Source organism: Sturnus vulgaris, chromosome 18 (assembly GCF_052056855.1).
Source record: "Sturnus vulgaris isolate bStuVul1 chromosome 18, bStuVul1.hap1, whole genome shotgun sequence".
NCBI classification, from domain to species: Eukaryota; Metazoa; Chordata; class Aves; order Passeriformes; family Sturnidae; genus Sturnus; species Sturnus vulgaris.
This window is the reverse complement of record NC_142260.1, coordinates 4323683-4341615: the sequence shown is the minus strand read 5'-3', so window position 1 is coordinate 4341615 and position 17933 is coordinate 4323683. Positions and strand designations below refer to the sequence as shown.

Here is a 17933-nt window from a genome sequence, read left to right as displayed (position 1 = left end):
ACTTGGATTAAAAAAAGGTGCTGCCTCATGGACACCAGAGCTCCAGGTTCCCTTTCTCTGTCCTTGCAGCACTGCTGGGGGATTTTTCCTCTTGGATTTCCTGTGGCATTTTAAAACTCACCACAGTTGTTCCTGAAAGTCAGAGAGCTCTGAGTGTGCAGTGCAAACACCCTTCTCCCAGCCTGACCCACAGTGAGATGCTGGGGCTCTTCCCCATTCTCATGCTGGACAACTAAAGCTTTTACTCCTAAAATTCAGAGTCAGAAAAATGCAAAGATCCTTTTCCCTGTTTTCCCTGTGTTAATGGTGAAATCCTCTTTTTCCTTCTTTTCCTTTAGTGCTGGCTCAGCTGTGTATGCCTGTCCCACCCCAGTACCTGGAGGTCAGGGGTGCAATGAAGGACAATCTCAATCCCTGCTGGTTCCTGGCCCAGCTTTCCCATAGCCATGGGGCTTTTACCAAAAGGTACAACCTCAGCAAGGTGCTGCCACAGCCCAAATTGTGAGCTGGGGACAAAGATCCTTGTTGTGCTGCTGTTCAGGCAGTCTATAGCCCTGGATGTTATTCCTTTCCCAAAAAACAGGCCAGAATTTGGGGTAGGAAGATCTTGTGTTGGGACTTTGGTCGTTTGTTCTTCCCAGTTAATGAGGGGAGAAAAAGCCCAAATGCTGCTGTGTCTCGGCAGTGTCGACAGAGGCTGGAGCCTGGCAGACACACAGACATATTGTTCTGGAATCAGCAATTAGCTTCCCATTTTTCCCCCTCATCCCTCTGAGAAAGGGACGAGGAAAGGCCCCACTTCAGAATAAATTAGTATCTCAAAAGAGAGGGAGCTTTGCAGATGGCTCTGTTGTGCTTCACATTCTCATGCAGCTCTGGAGCACACGGTTCCCCATCCTCAACCTGTCCGTTGTCCAGATGTTCTCCTATTCCAAAAACCTGGAAGAGGGGAAGGTGGCCTCACCTCCACTTTCCCCAAAAAGCAGCTGTTAAATGATCTTTGTCATCAAACTTCAGGAGGAATTTTGCCCAACTGTTTCCCTCTGGAATGCTGTGACACTGTGGGTTTACTGCTTGAGTTGCAGGGGGGGTTTCAGAACTTTGGAATTTCCAGATTCTTCACTTTTCTGCTCAAATATTATTCTGTTTAGCTACGGGAGTCTGAGGTGGTAGATTTTGGAAGTCACTGGAACACATCTAACAGCTGGAGTAAGTGTGCTCTATGTAACACCAAAATTGAACTCTGATCTCAGAGTGCTGTGATTTCCCTCCTGTCCCTGTGGTTCACATCAGAGGGAAGAACTCCAATAAAATATCATTTTTAGGGAACAACTTGACAGCACTATGAGCTGCCTTCGCTTTTCAGGTGGGGAGCAGCTCTGGTCTGAGGAGACAGAACCTTTGTGCTTGTGGAGTGGCTCTTGGTGATGTCCAGCTGCATTAAATAGAGCCTGGAAAAGTCTCATCCAAAGGGTTGCATTCCAAAGGGCAGCAGTGAAATGGAGTAATCACAGAATATCCTGAAGTGGAAAGGATGCACAAGGATCATTCAAGTCAAACTTGTAAATAATATCAGAGAGTTTTTGAGGAGAGTTGCCCTACTGCACCTTGAGGGCTTCCAGGGCTGTAGCTGTTAAGGTTATTTCTTTTTCCCTGCTCCATCACCAACAACTGGTATTTGTTTCAGGAATCAGTGTCTCTAAATAGCTGAATTTCCTCTCAAGCTTCTCCTGTGTAACATCTGGATCCTGCAATAATCATACCAGTGCTTGATCCTGCTCTTGTTTGCAAAGATCCCTGTGGACCACTGTAACAAGGCAGGAAGTATTTCAGGCTCTTAGGTCTCCTGCAGTTTAGTTGAATTTCAAGCAGATCATCAGGGTCTCACCCTCATTGTGTGTGTATTTATCTCCTGGAGCCCCATGGGTTGCTTGTTCCATGTGCCAGTTCCTTTGCAGCTGTTTCTCAAATTTAAAAGAAATAGGACAAATTTGGTACTTGGAACAGGCTCCCCAGAGAAGAGGTCACAGCCTGAGAGAGCTCAAGAAGCATTTGGACAAAGCTCTCAGGCACATGGTGGGATTTTGGGGCTGTCCTGTGCAGGACTAGGAGTGGGGCTCGATTCCTGTGAATCCAACTCAGGAGATTCCCTGATTCTATGGAAAAACCCCATTCTGTAACTGATGGAGTGGCTTCAGTGATGAGGACTGCGGTACTGCTAAAGATACTGATCAAATAACTTCTGTGGCTTCTTGGGTCTGCTTTAGGGCTTTAAACTAATTTTTCCAGGAAAACATGGAATTTTCCCGATGTTCTCAGTGCTGCCATGTCTCACCTGTTGGTAAGACCACGGGAGCCGTGGATACCTGAGTGTCCCAGTGAGGAAAGGTTCTGTGGAGAAGCTCTGAGACACCTGAGAATTCCCTGTCGGCTTTTTTCCCCCTAAAATGCAACGGGATATTCCCCTGGTACGGACTCACAGGGCTGCTCAGGGACAAATATCACACAGGGGGTGGCCGTGGCCTCTCCAGTGCCCATCTCGGGGTGGGAACGATGGGCGCTCAAACCCGCTCTGCCTTTTGCGTCTCCTCCCTGGCAGATCTCAGCGGAGCTCCCGCCGGACCCCTGGGACTTACAACTTTCCCAGAGTTTGGATGCAGAGCTCGGTTTAAGTGTGACTGCCCCCGGGATGCGCCGGGCACGCCCGGGGGGTGTGAGGGCGCCCCAGACGCCTCTGAGGGACCCAGGGGGGGGCCCCTGACAGGCGCGCGGGGCCGCCTCACGCCCCCGTCCTGTGAGAGGATCGCGGCCATCGAGGGCTCCCCGAGCGCGCCGGCGGGGCGGTTATCCTGGTTTTCCCGGTTATCCCGGTTATCCCGCGCCACGGGCGGGGGGCGGCAGCGTGGGGGGCTCCGTGAGGGGAGTGGGGGGGCGCCGAGGGGGGCTCGGGGCGGGGGCGGGCGCGGCGGCGATTGGCCAGCGGCGACGGGGAGAGGCGGCCGTGATTGGCCAGTGCGGCGGGGCGAGCGGCGGCGGCGGGCGGTGATTGGCTGCGGACGAGGAAGCAGGAAGGAGGCCGGAGGCGCTCGCGGCTTGCGGGGAGTTCGCGGCGGCGGCGGCGGCGGCGCCCCCGGTCCCTCCTCCGGTCCCTCCTCCGCCCCCTCCTCCGCCCCTCCCGGCCCCTCCGCCGCCCGCTCCGGCCTCCGCCCGCCCGCTCCGCGACGCCCCGCGGCCAGGGGCGGGCGGCGGCGGTGGCGCCTCGTCCCCATCCCGCAGCCGAGGAGGCGGCGGCGCTGACGCAGCAGCAGCGCGGAGCTCGGGACTCGCGGCGCTCCCGCCGCTGGATTTCTCCCCCCCGGGGCCTGCGGCAGCCTCCCGGTGAGTCCACGCGCGGTCCCCGCGGCGCCGGCTCGTCCCTCCGCCCCCGGGAACTCCGCCGGGCCGGGAGCAGGTGCCGCCGCCCCGGGGTTTAGGGGGGCGGGGGGTACGCGGGGCCACCGGGAACTTCCCGCGGCGGCGGGGAAGCGCCGGGAGGGCACGGCGGGCTCGGTGGCGGGTGGGCTGGGCCGCCGGGCTGGGCCGCCGTTACCCCGCGCGGTCCCACCGGTGCGAGGCCGGATCGGCCCCGCCGAACCCCCCCTGGGCTCCTCCGCCCCTGCCGCTCGGGCAGCACAAAGGCGGCGGGGCCGGGCCGGGGGGGCCCGGGGGAGTTGCGGGGCTCGGGGCCCCGGGGGGCTCCTTGCCCCAGGGGCTGCTCGCGTCGGCATCGCCGGATCGGAGGCGATTCCCGGGGAAAGCCGCCGCTGTCCTCGGCCCCTCCGGATCTCGGAGCTGAACCGGCGCTGCCCGGCCGGGAGTTGGCACAGGACGGGCTGGCTCGGGGTTGGTGTTTCGGGGCTCCCCACGCCCGAACGGGGCCATGAGCCCCTCCCCTAAGGGCTGAGCGGCTGAGTCCGTCGAGTTCCCGATGGTTTGCAGGATGTGATGCCGGGCGGGCTGTGAGCCCCGTGTCCCTGTCAGGCAGGTGCCATCGAGCCTCTTTGGGGGACAGCAGAGCAGTTTTCATTTCCATCGTGATTTTTCCCACTTGCCGTGCCCTCCCCGTGGCTCTGGACATCTCTCCTTTCCTGCCGACTGCTCCGGTGGCCGACGGCTTGTTTCCTCTTCTCCTTTTGTGTAGCGGTGGCTCCTAATGGAGGCAGCTCCGCTGGCTCCCTCTTTTCCAGCTGCTTCTACAAGGCGCAGGAGCCAGCACATGTGACTGGGCAGATCTTGGGAAGGACTAGCAAGTGCTCCCCGGGCTCCTGCTCGACAGCCAGCCCCAACACGGGGATACCCACACCCCGATGTCCCTTTCCCTGCCCCGGCACAGGGAGGCACAGGAACCCCCTCTCTTTCACAAGAGCAGCCGTGGAAACTTAAAAAATACGAGCATTTGGGATCTATTCTGTTTGCCTCTCCCCCTCCCCTCTCTCTTTCCACGAAATGCTTATCTGAAAGAGGTTCTGGTTGTGTTTTGTTTTAAAGAATCCAGCTGCCCCTCGTGCTCGCTCTCCATCTGAAGTCATCATTGTCAGGAGCAGGCGAACCTCAAAGCGAGAGGCTTTGCCGGGCTTTTGCTTGCCTGGTTAATTGATCTGTCCATCAGTTTGCCACAATTAGCGAGTGCTTGCTCCACGCTGAGGGGCTCTGTGGTGTTCTGGGGGGCTCGGGGTTTTATTTTAAGGCTTCTGGTCCTCGTGGTTGTGAGAAAGAGTGACACGAGCTGCGTGATAGACTGATGCTTTTGAAATCTTAATGTGATTTAAATACCAGCACGCTGCTGATCGCTTTAACAGAAATATCCTGCTCACATATTCATCCCGAGCCATCCTTCACATTTGTCATGTCCTGGCTACCTGAATCATTCCCGAGCTTCAGCTGGAACTGTCTAAATGTTTGCTGGTGATAGGAAATCGTGCATTAGTGTGATTTACCAGGACGTTTTGGATTTAAACATTGATTTCTGTTTGTTTTCCTCATGAACTCAGTGCAGCATTTCCAACTGCTTTCCAGCTGCTCTTCTCGAGCAGAGCAGGGAAATGTAGTACTACTGATAGGTGTAAAATCAGCTGGAAAACGCCAAGCCTGTGGGGGAAAATAATTCCCTGAACTTTGTGCGGGTGGATCCTTTCTGGATGCTTTGTTTGCTAGGGGTTGATGGTGACAGTTGCACAGAACAATAAAATGCGACTTGGAAATGTGGGGTTTGGGGATAAAACAGTCACACCCTTGTGTTTTGATGCAGAAATGTTATTTTGGAGGCCACTGACGTGTTCTCATCCAGCTGAATCATTCAGTTAAATGTCGGTGCTCTGTCCTTCTTGCCAATTAGTCTGCATCACCTTTCTGTCTCCACTCTGGAAGCCTTAGTGTTTATTTGGCTTTTTAACCAGTGTCACGGGACAGTTAGGGTTGGAATGGCCTCTGGAGATCATCCCCGTCTAGAGTAGGTGGCACAGAAATGTGTCCAGGTGGGTTTGCAATGTCTCCAGAGAGGGAGACAGCCTGAGCAGTCTGCTCCTGTGCTCCACCACCCTCAATGGAAAGTTCTTCCTCCTGTTGAGGTGGAATTTGCTGTGTTTTATGTGATGCAGGTTAATTTTGTTTGCTGTGGTGGTGTTAATTGCTGTCGTGTGACTCGGAGGCTCTGTGGGACATGTGTACTGCTGCAGTCTGTGGAGATCCGATTTAGGGAGCACCTGCCCGTGATTTGGGGGGAAATCCACCCTTCAGCAAAAGCTTTTCTAATGCTGCTGCAGCACTGAAAATAAGCCCTTAGCAGCAAATCTGTCCAAAGTAAACAATTGAAAAATAATTAGGAGTGGTAGGCAAAGGCATTCTCACTGCTTGGCATCATGTTCAGATCACAAGGAAATGAATGAATGATGAGATCTGGCTCTGCAAAAACAGGAAGGTGTGCTCAGATGTGCAAATATCACATCCAAAAGGAGCTGTGTGGGGCTTTTTTTGCCTCATCTCCCGGTTGTCCCCATTTGGACATCGGGAGGGATTTCTTCACGTAAAGGGTTGTCAGGCACTGGAAGGAAGAGGCTGCACAGGGAGGTGGTGGAGTGCCCATCCCTGCAGGTGTTCAAGGAAGGACTGGGTGTGGCACTCAGTGCTCTGGGCTAGGTGACAAGGTGCTGGTTGGTCACGGATTGGACTCGATCATCTCAGAGTGCTCTTCCAAGCTCATTGATTTTGGGATCTCAGTTAACCACAGGGATATAACTTGTGGAAGCAGCAGCGGAACAACCTCGATGTCGCACCCAACGAGCTGAATTAAGTCACAGCTCTCATGTTGGTAGTAATAAATGAAGCAGTGTTCAGATGACTGGGAAATTAAAAAAAAAAATTAAAAAGAACGAAAATAAGCAGCCCAAAGAAGTCATAAATCTGAAAATAGCTTCAAACACAAGCTGTGAGCTGGCAGGGTGGCTGGGCTGTGACAGAGAGGGATGTGCTGCGATCCCAGGGGATTTCCCCATCCGAGGGCTCTGACCGTCTGGTTTGCTCTCCTGCTTGAACTCATGATGTATTTATGTGCTTGTTTCCAGCAGCTCATAGGTGAGCTGGTTATATTCCCAGGCTTGGGCTGATTTGAGCTAGTCTCCAAGTCTGAGGGCTGGAAGAGGTCGTAGTTGTGGATGCAGACGATGTTTAAAGGGAAGAACAGGGGATGTTTTGTGGAGGTTGCTCAGAAGGAATTGTTCCTTGTGCTTCAGCACGAGGACTGGAGGCTTTGGGTCCTTCAGCCATGATCACAGCTGTCCAGCACGGCAGCTCCTCTTTTATTGAGACCAAAGACGTGGATTTAATGGCAGAAAATACTCAAATTCATGGCCAAATTGTTGCTCTCAGTGAATGAGTTATCTGTAAGAAGACCATCATGATTTAACTCTCTATGCTTTCATACTTGTACTGGCACCTGATAAGCTTGAAATGGGGAAAATACACTTAGATTTTATTTATTAAAAGATAGAAAGAAATTAATTTATATGGGACAGTGCCATAACTTCGTCCAGATATTGACCAGATTTGCTATTTCAGCATGGAGCTTTATTGTAAATAGAGTCACAGTAATATTTATTGTGAATAAAAAAAACCACCCTTCCATTAGAAGAACAAGACACTGCAAAACTTTATCATGCAATAAAGTGAAATGAGGGACTGAAGTTATTAAAAAGAGAAACCAAGGGTATCATTAAGAAAAATAAATACAAATCTGGTTTAAAATCAACTCATTTGGACCCTGTCAATATTTGTTCCATTGGAGTTTAATTGATCTGTTCCATGTTATTTTTTTCTCTGGCCAGGTGGGTAAAACCCCTATGAAATCAGAATAAGAAGTGCAGCCAGCTGAGAGAACTGAACCTGAACCTCTTTGTGAAATCTCTGGGCTCTCAAAGTTAAAATTGTATAATTTCCAAAGAATAATTTGAGTTAAATCATAGTGGAAACCCCTCAGTGGAGATGGCAGTGCTGCTCTGCTTCTGGAGAAAAGTAGCTGAAAATGAGGATGGCTGCCCTGGAGGAGCAGTTGTGTTCCCTTCAATCTGCTAATTCTTGATACACATTAAATTTCAGGACATCTTCCACAGAGGGTGAATGGTTATTAACTCCACACGGGTCAAAAATAATTCAAGGGACGCTGTTGATTTTGGCCTGATTTGTGAGTGATGCTCACATTTGGCAGTGCTGGGTTCTTGCTGCTTGGCGATGGGGAAACGCATGGGTGTTTCTTCGGTTGAATTAAACCGTGTGGGAATGAGCGATGTAACACCCTGAGAGCCTGGTGGCACCGGGCAGTGCCCCCTGGGGTGTGAGCCGTGTGCCGGTGGCGTGCAGCTAAATAAACACCATTAAATGGGGAGGGAATGTGTGTCACTCCCCGGGAGCGCGCCGTGCTCAGGGCCCTGCCGCTGCGCTTTTCCCACGTGGCACGGCCGGGAACGCCGCTTTTATCACCTCTTTTAGCAGCTCTCGCTTAGCTCAGAGGTGCGTTTTCAGCAGAGGTGTTTGGCTGGACCTCGTCTGAGGGGCTGCTTGGAATCCCAATCCCGCGGTTTGTCATTCTCCTTCCTGCGCCGTTTAAATTTCCCAGTGCTTTTGGAGATTTTGGCAGCGCGGGGTTTTGGGGGGGTGTTTGCTGTCACACGTGCGGCCAGGCACCGTGACAGGAGTCTGGTGGCATCGGCAGGGTGGCAGCTCATCCCATGGGATGTCACAGCTTCTGGGAGCAGGGAGGCTTTGGGATCCATGTGTCTTGTGGCTCCCTCCTTCCCCTGCAGGGATGCAGCCCAGGTGGGATTTTTCTCCTGCTGTATTCCCTGTTGTGGATGGAAGCGCTCCGGGAAAAGGCACGTGGAGAGCGGGTGGGATTTGTGTTAAATGTGAGGTGCTCGGGAATAAGATGATGCTTGGGCTCCGAGCTGCCGGGTGCCGCATTCCTCGTCCCAGTTCTCCTAAACAAAGGTATGACTAAAGAAAAGGATGGTTTTTAGGTTCTCCCCCTTTGTAAGGCACATCACAGCAGTGCTCACTGGCACCCATTGTTCTTCCAGCAATTTTTGAAGGGCTTTCTCACGCTCAGCTTTGAAACTCTACAGCTCAGCAGCCTTGATTTTTTTTCTTTTTTTTAATTAAAGATCTTGGCTTTCAGAGGCTGCCTCTAATATCTCAATATTTCTAATTATTTACCAGGCTCTTAGAAATAAAAAGCAGACGTTTTCCTCACATTGGTTGGAATAAAGCTGCTTTGCTGGTAGCTGATTTTTCGGTGTCTGAATTATCATCCTTGAAATAAAATCTCAGTGTAGGGGAAGCATCGAGATCCCAGGCATTGCTTCCTACTTGCACTGTGCCTGGCCTTCTATTGTTCCTGCCTGTGGCCTGTGGGAAGCAGGGAAAATCGGGAGCTTCAGCCAGCTTTCCTGCAGCACAGCATTATCCGGTGCTCGTCTTCATTGTGTCTCCGAGTGCCTGCGGAATACCTGGAATAGGCTTAAATCGGCAGCGGAGGAGGGATATGGGGAGTTCGGGGATGCGAGGGAAGGATGGCTGAGCTGAGTTTTGGCGGCAGGAGGGAGCAGGCGCCGCGGGGAGCGCGGCCGAGCCCTGCAGGCGGATGCTGCTGGAGCTGGGAGCATCCTCGCACTCCCAGTCCTCAGTTCGGTGAACTGAGCATCTTCACTGGAAACGGATCGAGGGCCACATCCCTGAAATCCCATCGGGAGCACTCGCTCTGTTAGGGCACTTGGCAGGTTGAGTGTTCTCGCTGGCTCAGGGTTGGGAATTCTGTAAAAAAAATCAGGATTTGAGGCGGGCTGGAGAGGAGCATCCAGGTCTCTGCTGTGGGAGGATGGAGAGGCACCGGGGGGATGCAAGCAATGAGGATTAAGCTGTAATAATCACATATCGATAAATAAGAATGGTTTGGAAGGAAAGAAAGCAGGGAAGCAGTGGGCAGTAGGAGGTTTATTTTTAATGAAAGAAAAACTCCTAAGAAACAGATGCAAGAGGCATGTTTGGGTTTGTTTCTTTGTTCAGCTCAGCCAAAGTCAGGATTCAAGGTTGAAGATGGCTCAGAGTAAGGAGACAGAGCAGCTCTCTCCAAGGTGAGCAGGATAGTAAAGGAAAAGGATTTGGCAGCTACAATCACGTGTAGACAGAGATTTTCTTAAAATCCTGGCTAAATGCCAGGTGTCAGAACAGGTACGGAAATCCTGAGTTGGACAGGTAAATCCCAATCTGGGAATTCCTTAGGTTTCAGTAAATGACACAGGCAACAGAAGCGAATCAGGCATTTGGGGGATTTATTCCTTAAAAATTACTTGGTAACCCTGGCCCTGTGGCATGTCCCCAACTCCTGGAGGTGGTGATTACCTGGAGATGGCCCCTGCAATAACCAAGCATGTGGTGGGCAGAGCACCTGCTGAGGGGGAATATGCAATGCCTGCTGGCTGCCCCCTTTGTCCTTCCCAAGAATTCTGTCATCTTGTTCTTCTTAGATGCTAGATCTCATCAGGGATCTCTAGGGATGTAGTTATTTGGGATGGCTACTGTCTTCCTTGTGTTTTGGTTGGAAAGAGGTGAATCCTTTCCAATCCTGTTGGGACAAACAGTGTGGTTGGGAAGCAATGTAAAAAAAAAAAGGCTGCTATTTTCATTTCTTTGCGGTTCTGTTTCCTCTCATATAGTGGAAAAGGACCCAGGGAATAATTCCCACTTGAGAATAAATTGCCAGCTTTACTGGAAGTGCAGTCCTGACACCTCTGGCACTGTAAAGAAGTGATACAAACCCTGTGTCTCTCAGTGTCTGTGGGTCAGGATCAGTTACCAGGAATAACTTCAGCCTGGGGTTGAAGTTTTGGATGCAAGTGGCTTAATGACAGTGTGGATGGAGCATCGCTGTCTGTGCTCTGCCCACGTGTGATCGGCAGCAGTTCTCCTGCCCGAAACCACTAATGAGCTTAAGAACTCCCCTGTTTTCTCAGCGCTTAACAAAAATTAAATCCTTCCCTCCCAACAAAACTGGTCGCGTGCTCGGCCGGCTGCTTTCATCAGGAACAATGGGTGAGCGCTGACCTTCCTGAGATGCCACCTCAGAGCTCGTTACTGAATAATTAGGTGATCCTTACCCTTCCCACAAAGCTCGGGGGCTGCTTTTTGTATTGATAACGTGACATATCCCAAGGCTCGGCCTTGAATTTCAGGCGCTGGGCTGTTCCAAACTCCATCTGTCCACTAAGTGAATGTCAATCCAATTTAAGCTTGCATATGTTTCCAAGGAAACCATGGGAGGCAGTGGGGAGAAATGGATCATGGAGGGGCAGGGAGGCTAGTGCAGCAGCAGTGCTTTGACTTTTCATTATTTAAATATAATTAAACCCCAGCTCACTGTAATAACCCTATATAGAGCAGTGTCTGCAGGCCTTGAGGGTCAGATGGTTGATCTTGGAGTAGCCTGTGTTATGTGTAAAACAAACATAGTGAATTTAAAAATAAGAAAGGAAAGTGGCTTCACATGCTTCCATGAAGCCTCAGTCCTAGAGCTCTGCACTTTCTTATGTAGATCCCAGAATCATTTAGGTTGGAAAAGATCATCGAGTTCTATCTGTGATCACTGCCTTGTCAACCAGACCAGAGCATAGAGTGCCACATCCAGTCATTCCTTAGATATCTCTAGGAATGGTGACTCCACCACTGTCCTGGGCAGCCACTTCCAGTGCTTGAAATATTGGGTTTGGGTAGTGAGGTCCTAATTTTCTTTCTGTCGGGCTGGAGAGCTCATGCAGCCATATAAAAACCTATCCAGCCCTCAGCTGAACAAAGCAAGCTGTGAATGGACCCAAAGGAGTCTTCATGTGTGTATTTAGACCCCCCCCCATGAAAATATAAATGGAAAATGTTTAGATAAATTTAACACCAGTGTCCTGGCCAAGTTAAAAGAGCCAGGTTGCACAAGTCTGGGAGCAACCTAGGCTAGTGGAAGATGTCCCTGCAGATGGGAGTTGGAATGGGATGATCATTGCCAACCCAAATCATTCCAGGATAAAACACCTTAATGCTGCACACTGGTGCACTTGTGTTTGGAGGGCAATAACTGTGACAAGCCTTGCCTGGGGAGCAGGAAACTCGATGAATATTTGGATATTTGCTCCTGATCCCTCAGATAAGCTGCAGGTGCTGTGGCTCCTCAAGGGCTCATCCTTTACCAGAGGTTTGAGAACTTCCAGGCACATCCCAGCCTAAGCAGAGGCACAGAAGGAAAGCTGTGAGGTGACACTGAGCAGGAGGCCCCAGAGGTAATTTGGGGTCTGTTCCTTTTGCAGACCCCTTGTTAACCACAGCAGGGACCTGACAGAAATTGTGGCATCTTCTAGGAAGTGTCACTCAGCTCTGCTGATGCTCCCACATGTGTGACAAAGTGGTAAGCAGAGTGGGAAGCAGCAGAGATGGAGACTCAAACACAGACTTTGTACTTGGTTTCTGTTCCGAAGAAATGAGGGTTCCCCCGCCCCATTTCCAGGAATTCATCTTGAACTAAGAGTTTAAATGCTGCAGAAAGCCAGGGCTGTAAGTCTGCCTGATTTTCTGAAGCAAAGTGTGTTTCTACCTGTTAATACAGCTGTTAAATAAAATGTTTATCTTAGTTATTGAAATGAGGAGTGAGGAGCTAGCTTTGGAGCTCTAAAATGGGATATTATCTGTCATTTTAGTTTGAAGAATGCTGCTGCCTTAAAATGTTTTACTGTGACAAATAGCTGGAGCTGAAATTCTGGTGTCTGGGGATATCCTGCATGGATACATCTCTCCTTGTGCAATGTAACTGCAGTCTGAGGCAGAAACTCCTCAGCTCTGAGCTCTTTGCAGCTGTTGTCCAGCATCAGATCCTTTTTGGATCAAATCTCCCGAGATTTTGCCAGCAGCAAAACTGGCCGAGGGGAGGTGTGTGCTGGGCACGGGCACTGGGAATTGTCCTTGGGCCGAGCTTTGGGATAGCAGGGGGGTTCAGGCTGCTCGGGGGGGGCTTTGCAGCACATTCCTCCTTATCAGCTGTTTACCCTTCCACGCTGGGCACAGCCTGGGAAAGCAGAGCTTGCTGCAGCTTGCTTGGATCTTCCAGCAGCTCCTGGAAACTTCCTACCCGTTCTCCCGACATTCGACCGACCGGTAGCTGCGAGCGTCTCCCGCTGCCACTTTGGCTCTGCTTCAGCTGGCAGCTCGTGCAGCTCAGGAATCCCTCTGGGATCGCCTCTCCAGTCGCATTTCCCGTGCTCTGGCTTCACACATTGTCTCCTTGTACCCCATTCCTTGGAGCCTGGCGCTCTGAACCGTGTGCATCTTTTACCTTTGTGCTTCTGTGCTGATGCCTGGGATGGATGAGGGCAGTTTTCCCTCCCCCGTTCCTCTGATTCACACATTGAGCACTTCGATGTGCAATCAATGTTCTCAAATCCTATAGCTGATAATGAAGGGGATAATTCTGATTATTTTTTTTGTTTCTCCACTTACCAGTGCCAGGAGTTCCTCAAAAGTTTTGCTGTTTTCTTCCCTATAATGAATATTCTCCTTGAGGCTGGAGGAAGCACGTGGGGGGTAGTTTTGCAGCCTCAGAGCATCATTTGGCAGAACAGTACTTTTAGGACTCTTCTCCCCACTACTCAGCACACCTGGATGTTTTGAAGCCACAGCCTTCAAGGGACCTTCCTGAAAATTAGTTGGAGGCACCTGTGGCATTTCCACAAAACTAGGCTGCGCTATTTAAAAGCTTTGTGGTTCCCCAGAGGAAGTTGTAATTAGGCTCCTTTGCCAGAGAGCTGATGGTTTATCCACTGGGGTTCCCAATGGCTCCATGGTGACCTGCACTGCTGGGAGAATAGAAGTGTTCAGTGTCCCCACAGAATTCAAGCCAGAGCTCTTGGGACCAACGGTGTGACTTAGTCATGGTTCTTAACCATTCCTGATGCTCTTAAGTCTGTTATCCTCCTGGCTGTGCAAGGTGCAGTGAAATCCAAGTAATATTTTGGTGTGATGGAGTCTTTATGGCCCACCTTATGGAAAAGATCTGATCCTAGCCCTGGCTTGGAGAGCTGAGTGTGTTTAATTGCTGCCTTTCCGAACAGCCAAGCGGTGTCACACCCGTGTGGGTTGATAAATGCACCTTAATGAGTGCATATAAACCAGATCACTCCCAGCACGGGCTGCAAACCCTGTCCAGTCTATTTAAAGGTGGTATTTGTTGCCTTGACTGATCAAACCCGGGGCACAAGCAAAGGTGTGTGTTTAAATACACCCCTAACGATGTGGGTAAGGGATGAAAGAGCTGGGGCAGCTCCTAATGGGAGTTAAACGGGCTCTCATGGAAGCAGCGTTCCAGAGAGCTGGGCTTCTCCTTGGCTAAAGTGGCTGAATTGCCTGTGTTTGGCTTGTGGTTCCTGGGATTTTAACATGTTACAACATCCAGCTCCTGCTTGAGTTTTCTCTCACCAGATTTCTGATCTGTGAATTCCTAGAAATGCTCCTCTGGCTCAGCTCGGGACCTTTAGCAACACTGAGTCCTCTGCTTCCCGGGCTTAAATGATACAATTTGATCCAAATTTAAACGATTCCTCTGCTAGCACCCTAGGAATTAAGGAACTTGTTCTCCTTGGAGTCTTCAGCTGTTGCAGCACCATTCAGCAGGGCTGCATTTCCTTGGACTGACCTAATACATGAAACCAGTTGAATTCTAAAATTTTAAATGGAATTTCCTCACCTTGTGGGTTACTGATTCGTAATTACTGTCTCTGGCCCTAATGAGAGGGAGGAAGGATTTAAAGCAGGCTTAGGTAGGCTTGGCAGTTTTGCCTTGGCTGAAACCATACCACCAGAAGATGTGTGAATATATGCCTCTATTTGTGGTGGTGATTGGTCCTGTATTTTTTGAAGGAAAAAAAATTTGTATATTTTCAAGCCACATCTGGACCTTTATTCCAGAAGTTCCCAAACCATTTTATGATTCATGGAATGGCAGAATGTTTTAGGTGGGAAGGGGCCTTAAAGTTCATCCATTTCTACTCCCTAGGAAGGGACTCCATGGGCAAGTTACACCTTCCACCAACCTGTGCCAGGGCCTCACTACCCTCGGAGAGAAGACTTAGATTCCCCAATTCTAGTTGAAATCCAGCAAAGCTGGCTCCAGATTTAAGCTCTGCTCAGGATTCAGTGCAGCACTGTGGTTTACAAGACATCAGGGAAGGAGAGGGTTTGGTTCCAGGAATTGCAGTGAGAATGCAAGAGTTCTGTAAAATCTTTCTTTGACTTGAATTTTGGATTGAGATTGAAACTCTCAAATGGGAAAATGCTCAGCATAACTCATCCTCTGTCACCTTTGTCCTCAGCTGGGAATGTGTGAGGTTAACACTGATATTTAAAGTGATGATCAGAAAGTGAGAATAAAGAAGTAGAAAGTCTGTTTTCTTTTGAAATGTCTGTTAAACTTTGAATAGAAAGAGGAATCAAAACCTTTGATGAAGGAAACCCCAGAGAGCTGTTTTGCTCTATGGACAACTTGCAACCCAGCTGAGGGTGAAGTGGAGTACTACTACTTTTTAAACCATATAGAAACAAAAGATATTTCCAAATGCAAGATGATACTGAAGTACTTATTCTAGAACTGAAAATAATTCAGGTAGCAGTTTTAGTCTGAAGAGGTAGTTCTGGTCAGTGTATTTCAGCTGGAGATGAGTCAGAACACAAGAATCCTAGAAAATACTTGAAAATGAACTTGTTCTTTAACAGAACTTTGTTTTGCCTGCTTGGCTTTAAAGCTTCTGTAAATTTAAGTCGAGGTTATAAACATGCATGTCTGTTGAATTTTCAAATTCAAGCTGTCTTTTGCACTTCTGAGAGATGATAATTCCTAGAGTCCATATCTGGGGCCATAGTGCCAAGGATCTGGACACTGAGGTGGGGCACAGGCCTATTTGAGGGACACTGAGGTGAAGAAATAAGATGAAGATTATTTAAAGGTAAAAAAATACCGTTTAAATCAAACATTTAGTTAAATGTCACGTTGAAGGAATGCCTTGCCCTTCCCTGAATTTCTTGCATTTCTTTTATCTCCCCTAAAGCCAGTTTTGAACTTGTGGAGTAGGAATGTGTTGTCTTTGGATGCTGAGGGTGCTGTGCTGACTGTTCCCAGTCGGGAGAGAGTGAATGGAGACCTTTGTGGGAGAGACGTACCGGAGGGAGGAGAAGGGAAATCCGGATCCAGAGATAGGATGGATGTGACAGCTCCATGACATGGAGAGGAGCTGGCAGGGATGCACCTGCCCTTGAAATTCCCACAGGCAGCACAGTTTGCAGCCTCACGTGTAGAACACGGAATCACGGCACAGCTTGAATTATTTAAGCTCAGCAGCTTGAAGGAAGCTCCTAAAGCAGCAGTGGAAGGGTGTGATTATAATATATAGAAGAGCTTTAATATTTACTATAGAAAAACCTTACACCTTGTTCTTCAAAAGAAAGCCTTGGGAATAATTTGTTATTCCATTTTGTCCGTGGAACAGGAAGGGTGCCAGAGCTATCTGAGCAAAGTGACATATGATTGATATTTTACCAGACTCAGCCTTCTGCTGCGAAGGAATCGAGTTTGCATTTTGCATATATGAAAAATCAGATGAGCAGGGCTTGTGTGGGTTATTTTTTTTAAAAAAAACCTTGATTGGCAAAGCTTGTGCTCCTTCTATAAACACGACTGTGAAAGCTGTCCCGGTATATTTTTGACTTGGTTTTTCAAACTACTTATAGGCATGTTTTAGGGTGTTGTTGGCATAGCTGTCACATGGCAGCTTTGTATAGAACCTATTTAAAGTTGTAACAGGCAATTTTGTGTAAATGAGTGATTATCTGGTATTTTTTAGACTCAGAGAATCCCAGAATGATGTGGGTTGGAAGAGGTCATCTCGTTCCACACCCTGCTACAGGCAAGGACACCTTCCACTACCCCAGGTTGCTTCAAGCTCTGTCCAGCCTGACCTTGGACACTGCCAGGGATGGGACAGCCACAGCTGTTCTGGGCAACCTGTGCCAGGGTCTCCCCTGGGAAGAGAAGAATTTCCTCCCAATATCCTGTCTAACCTTGTGCTCTGGCAGTGGGAAGCCATTCCCTTATCCTGGAACTACTTCCCCTTTTTAAAATTTCCTTTCCTTCTTGCTGCTGCTGTTCCCTGGGGTATTTCAGGATTGCAGTATCTGTGTAAGCTTCATCCTTCCCATTTTTCCAAGTGTGCACCTCCCATCCTTTCCCGTGTTTCTCTTGCCTAATCTCTGGACTCTGAATGCCTTCATTAAAAGGAAACCTTAGTAACTAGTTCACTGGGGAGTGATGCAGCGAAAGCCAAGTGTCAAAGCATCTCTTTCCATCAAATTGTCAGCCTGGAGACAAGCTCAGCCTTATTTCCACCCCCACATCCTTGTACTTACCTGCAAATGCCAGGGAATTCCTTTGCCCTGCCTGGGCTTTCCTTGCAGCAGCATGCTTAAGGCTGCTTATCCATGGTGCTCCATGGGTTGCTGCTGTAGCTGGGAGGCTCCTGTGGGAAGCACGAGTGATGGATGCTGTTTGGGAATTGCCATATGCTCTATCACACTCTAGAATCCATTAATTCCAAGTTTCCTTCTCCTCCTGGTGCATCCCTCCCTAACTTGTTGAAAGGCAAAGAAAATACATCACCTCTTGAGAGTAGGAAAGTAGTTGTGTTATCCATCTCTGAGCAAACTGAGGGCACAGAAACAAATCCTGGTCTCTGATTCCAGTTTTTCCTAGCTTTGGAGTTTTGGGGAGGTGAGGATAGCATTGCCTGTGGGTAAGCAGAGCTTTTGCATCTCTTCTGCAGAGAGTGAGTATGAAACTGTGGCAGTGCCGTTGCCTTTTGAGCTCTGACCCCACTCGAGCCAATTCTGGTGGGATTTGGAAGGCTGTGAAGGGCAGAAGAGGCACCAGAGCTTCCCACAGACACACAGAACAACGCTGCTTTATGCTGGGGTCACAAGCGAAAGTCTTATGACAGCTCTTGGGGTGGAAATCTGCAGTTCTTCAAGGCTGTAGGAAGTGGTTTTGTCAGTGTTGATCAGGGGTATTCAGTGAAGGCTTTACTTTTAGAAACTTGGGGTTTGCTTTAATGCAAATATGCACCAGACCCCAAAGCTTTGGGGCTCCAAACTTGATCGGGGTTTGGTGCCTGATGTTGGAGTCGCTGAGGTCACTTATCAGTCCCCACATTTGTTTTTCATTTCATCATTTCCTGTCTAATTTGCTGGGTGGCAGCCTGTCACTGGCAACCTGACACAGTGTTGCAGCTTCGTACCATCGGTAAAGGGGAAAGGAAAGCCGGTGCCTTTCC

At 49.6% G+C, this 17933-nt stretch overlaps 1 protein-coding gene across 2 annotated transcripts in view; it reads left to right on the top strand.

Moving 5' to 3' along the window:
* The first annotated feature begins 3205 nt into the window (after nt 1–3205).
* Nucleotides 3206–17933, top strand: part of BAHD1 (bromo adjacent homology domain containing 1) — a 35117-nt gene continuing 20389 nt past the window's right edge. The window contains exon 1 of one of the 2 annotated variants that reach the window (XM_014878870.2): nt 3206–3378. The gene's annotated coding sequence lies outside the window, so the exon portion shown is untranslated. The remainder of the gene's footprint in view (nt 3379–17933) is intronic. The other variant, XM_014878869.2, reaches the window with a different exon arrangement.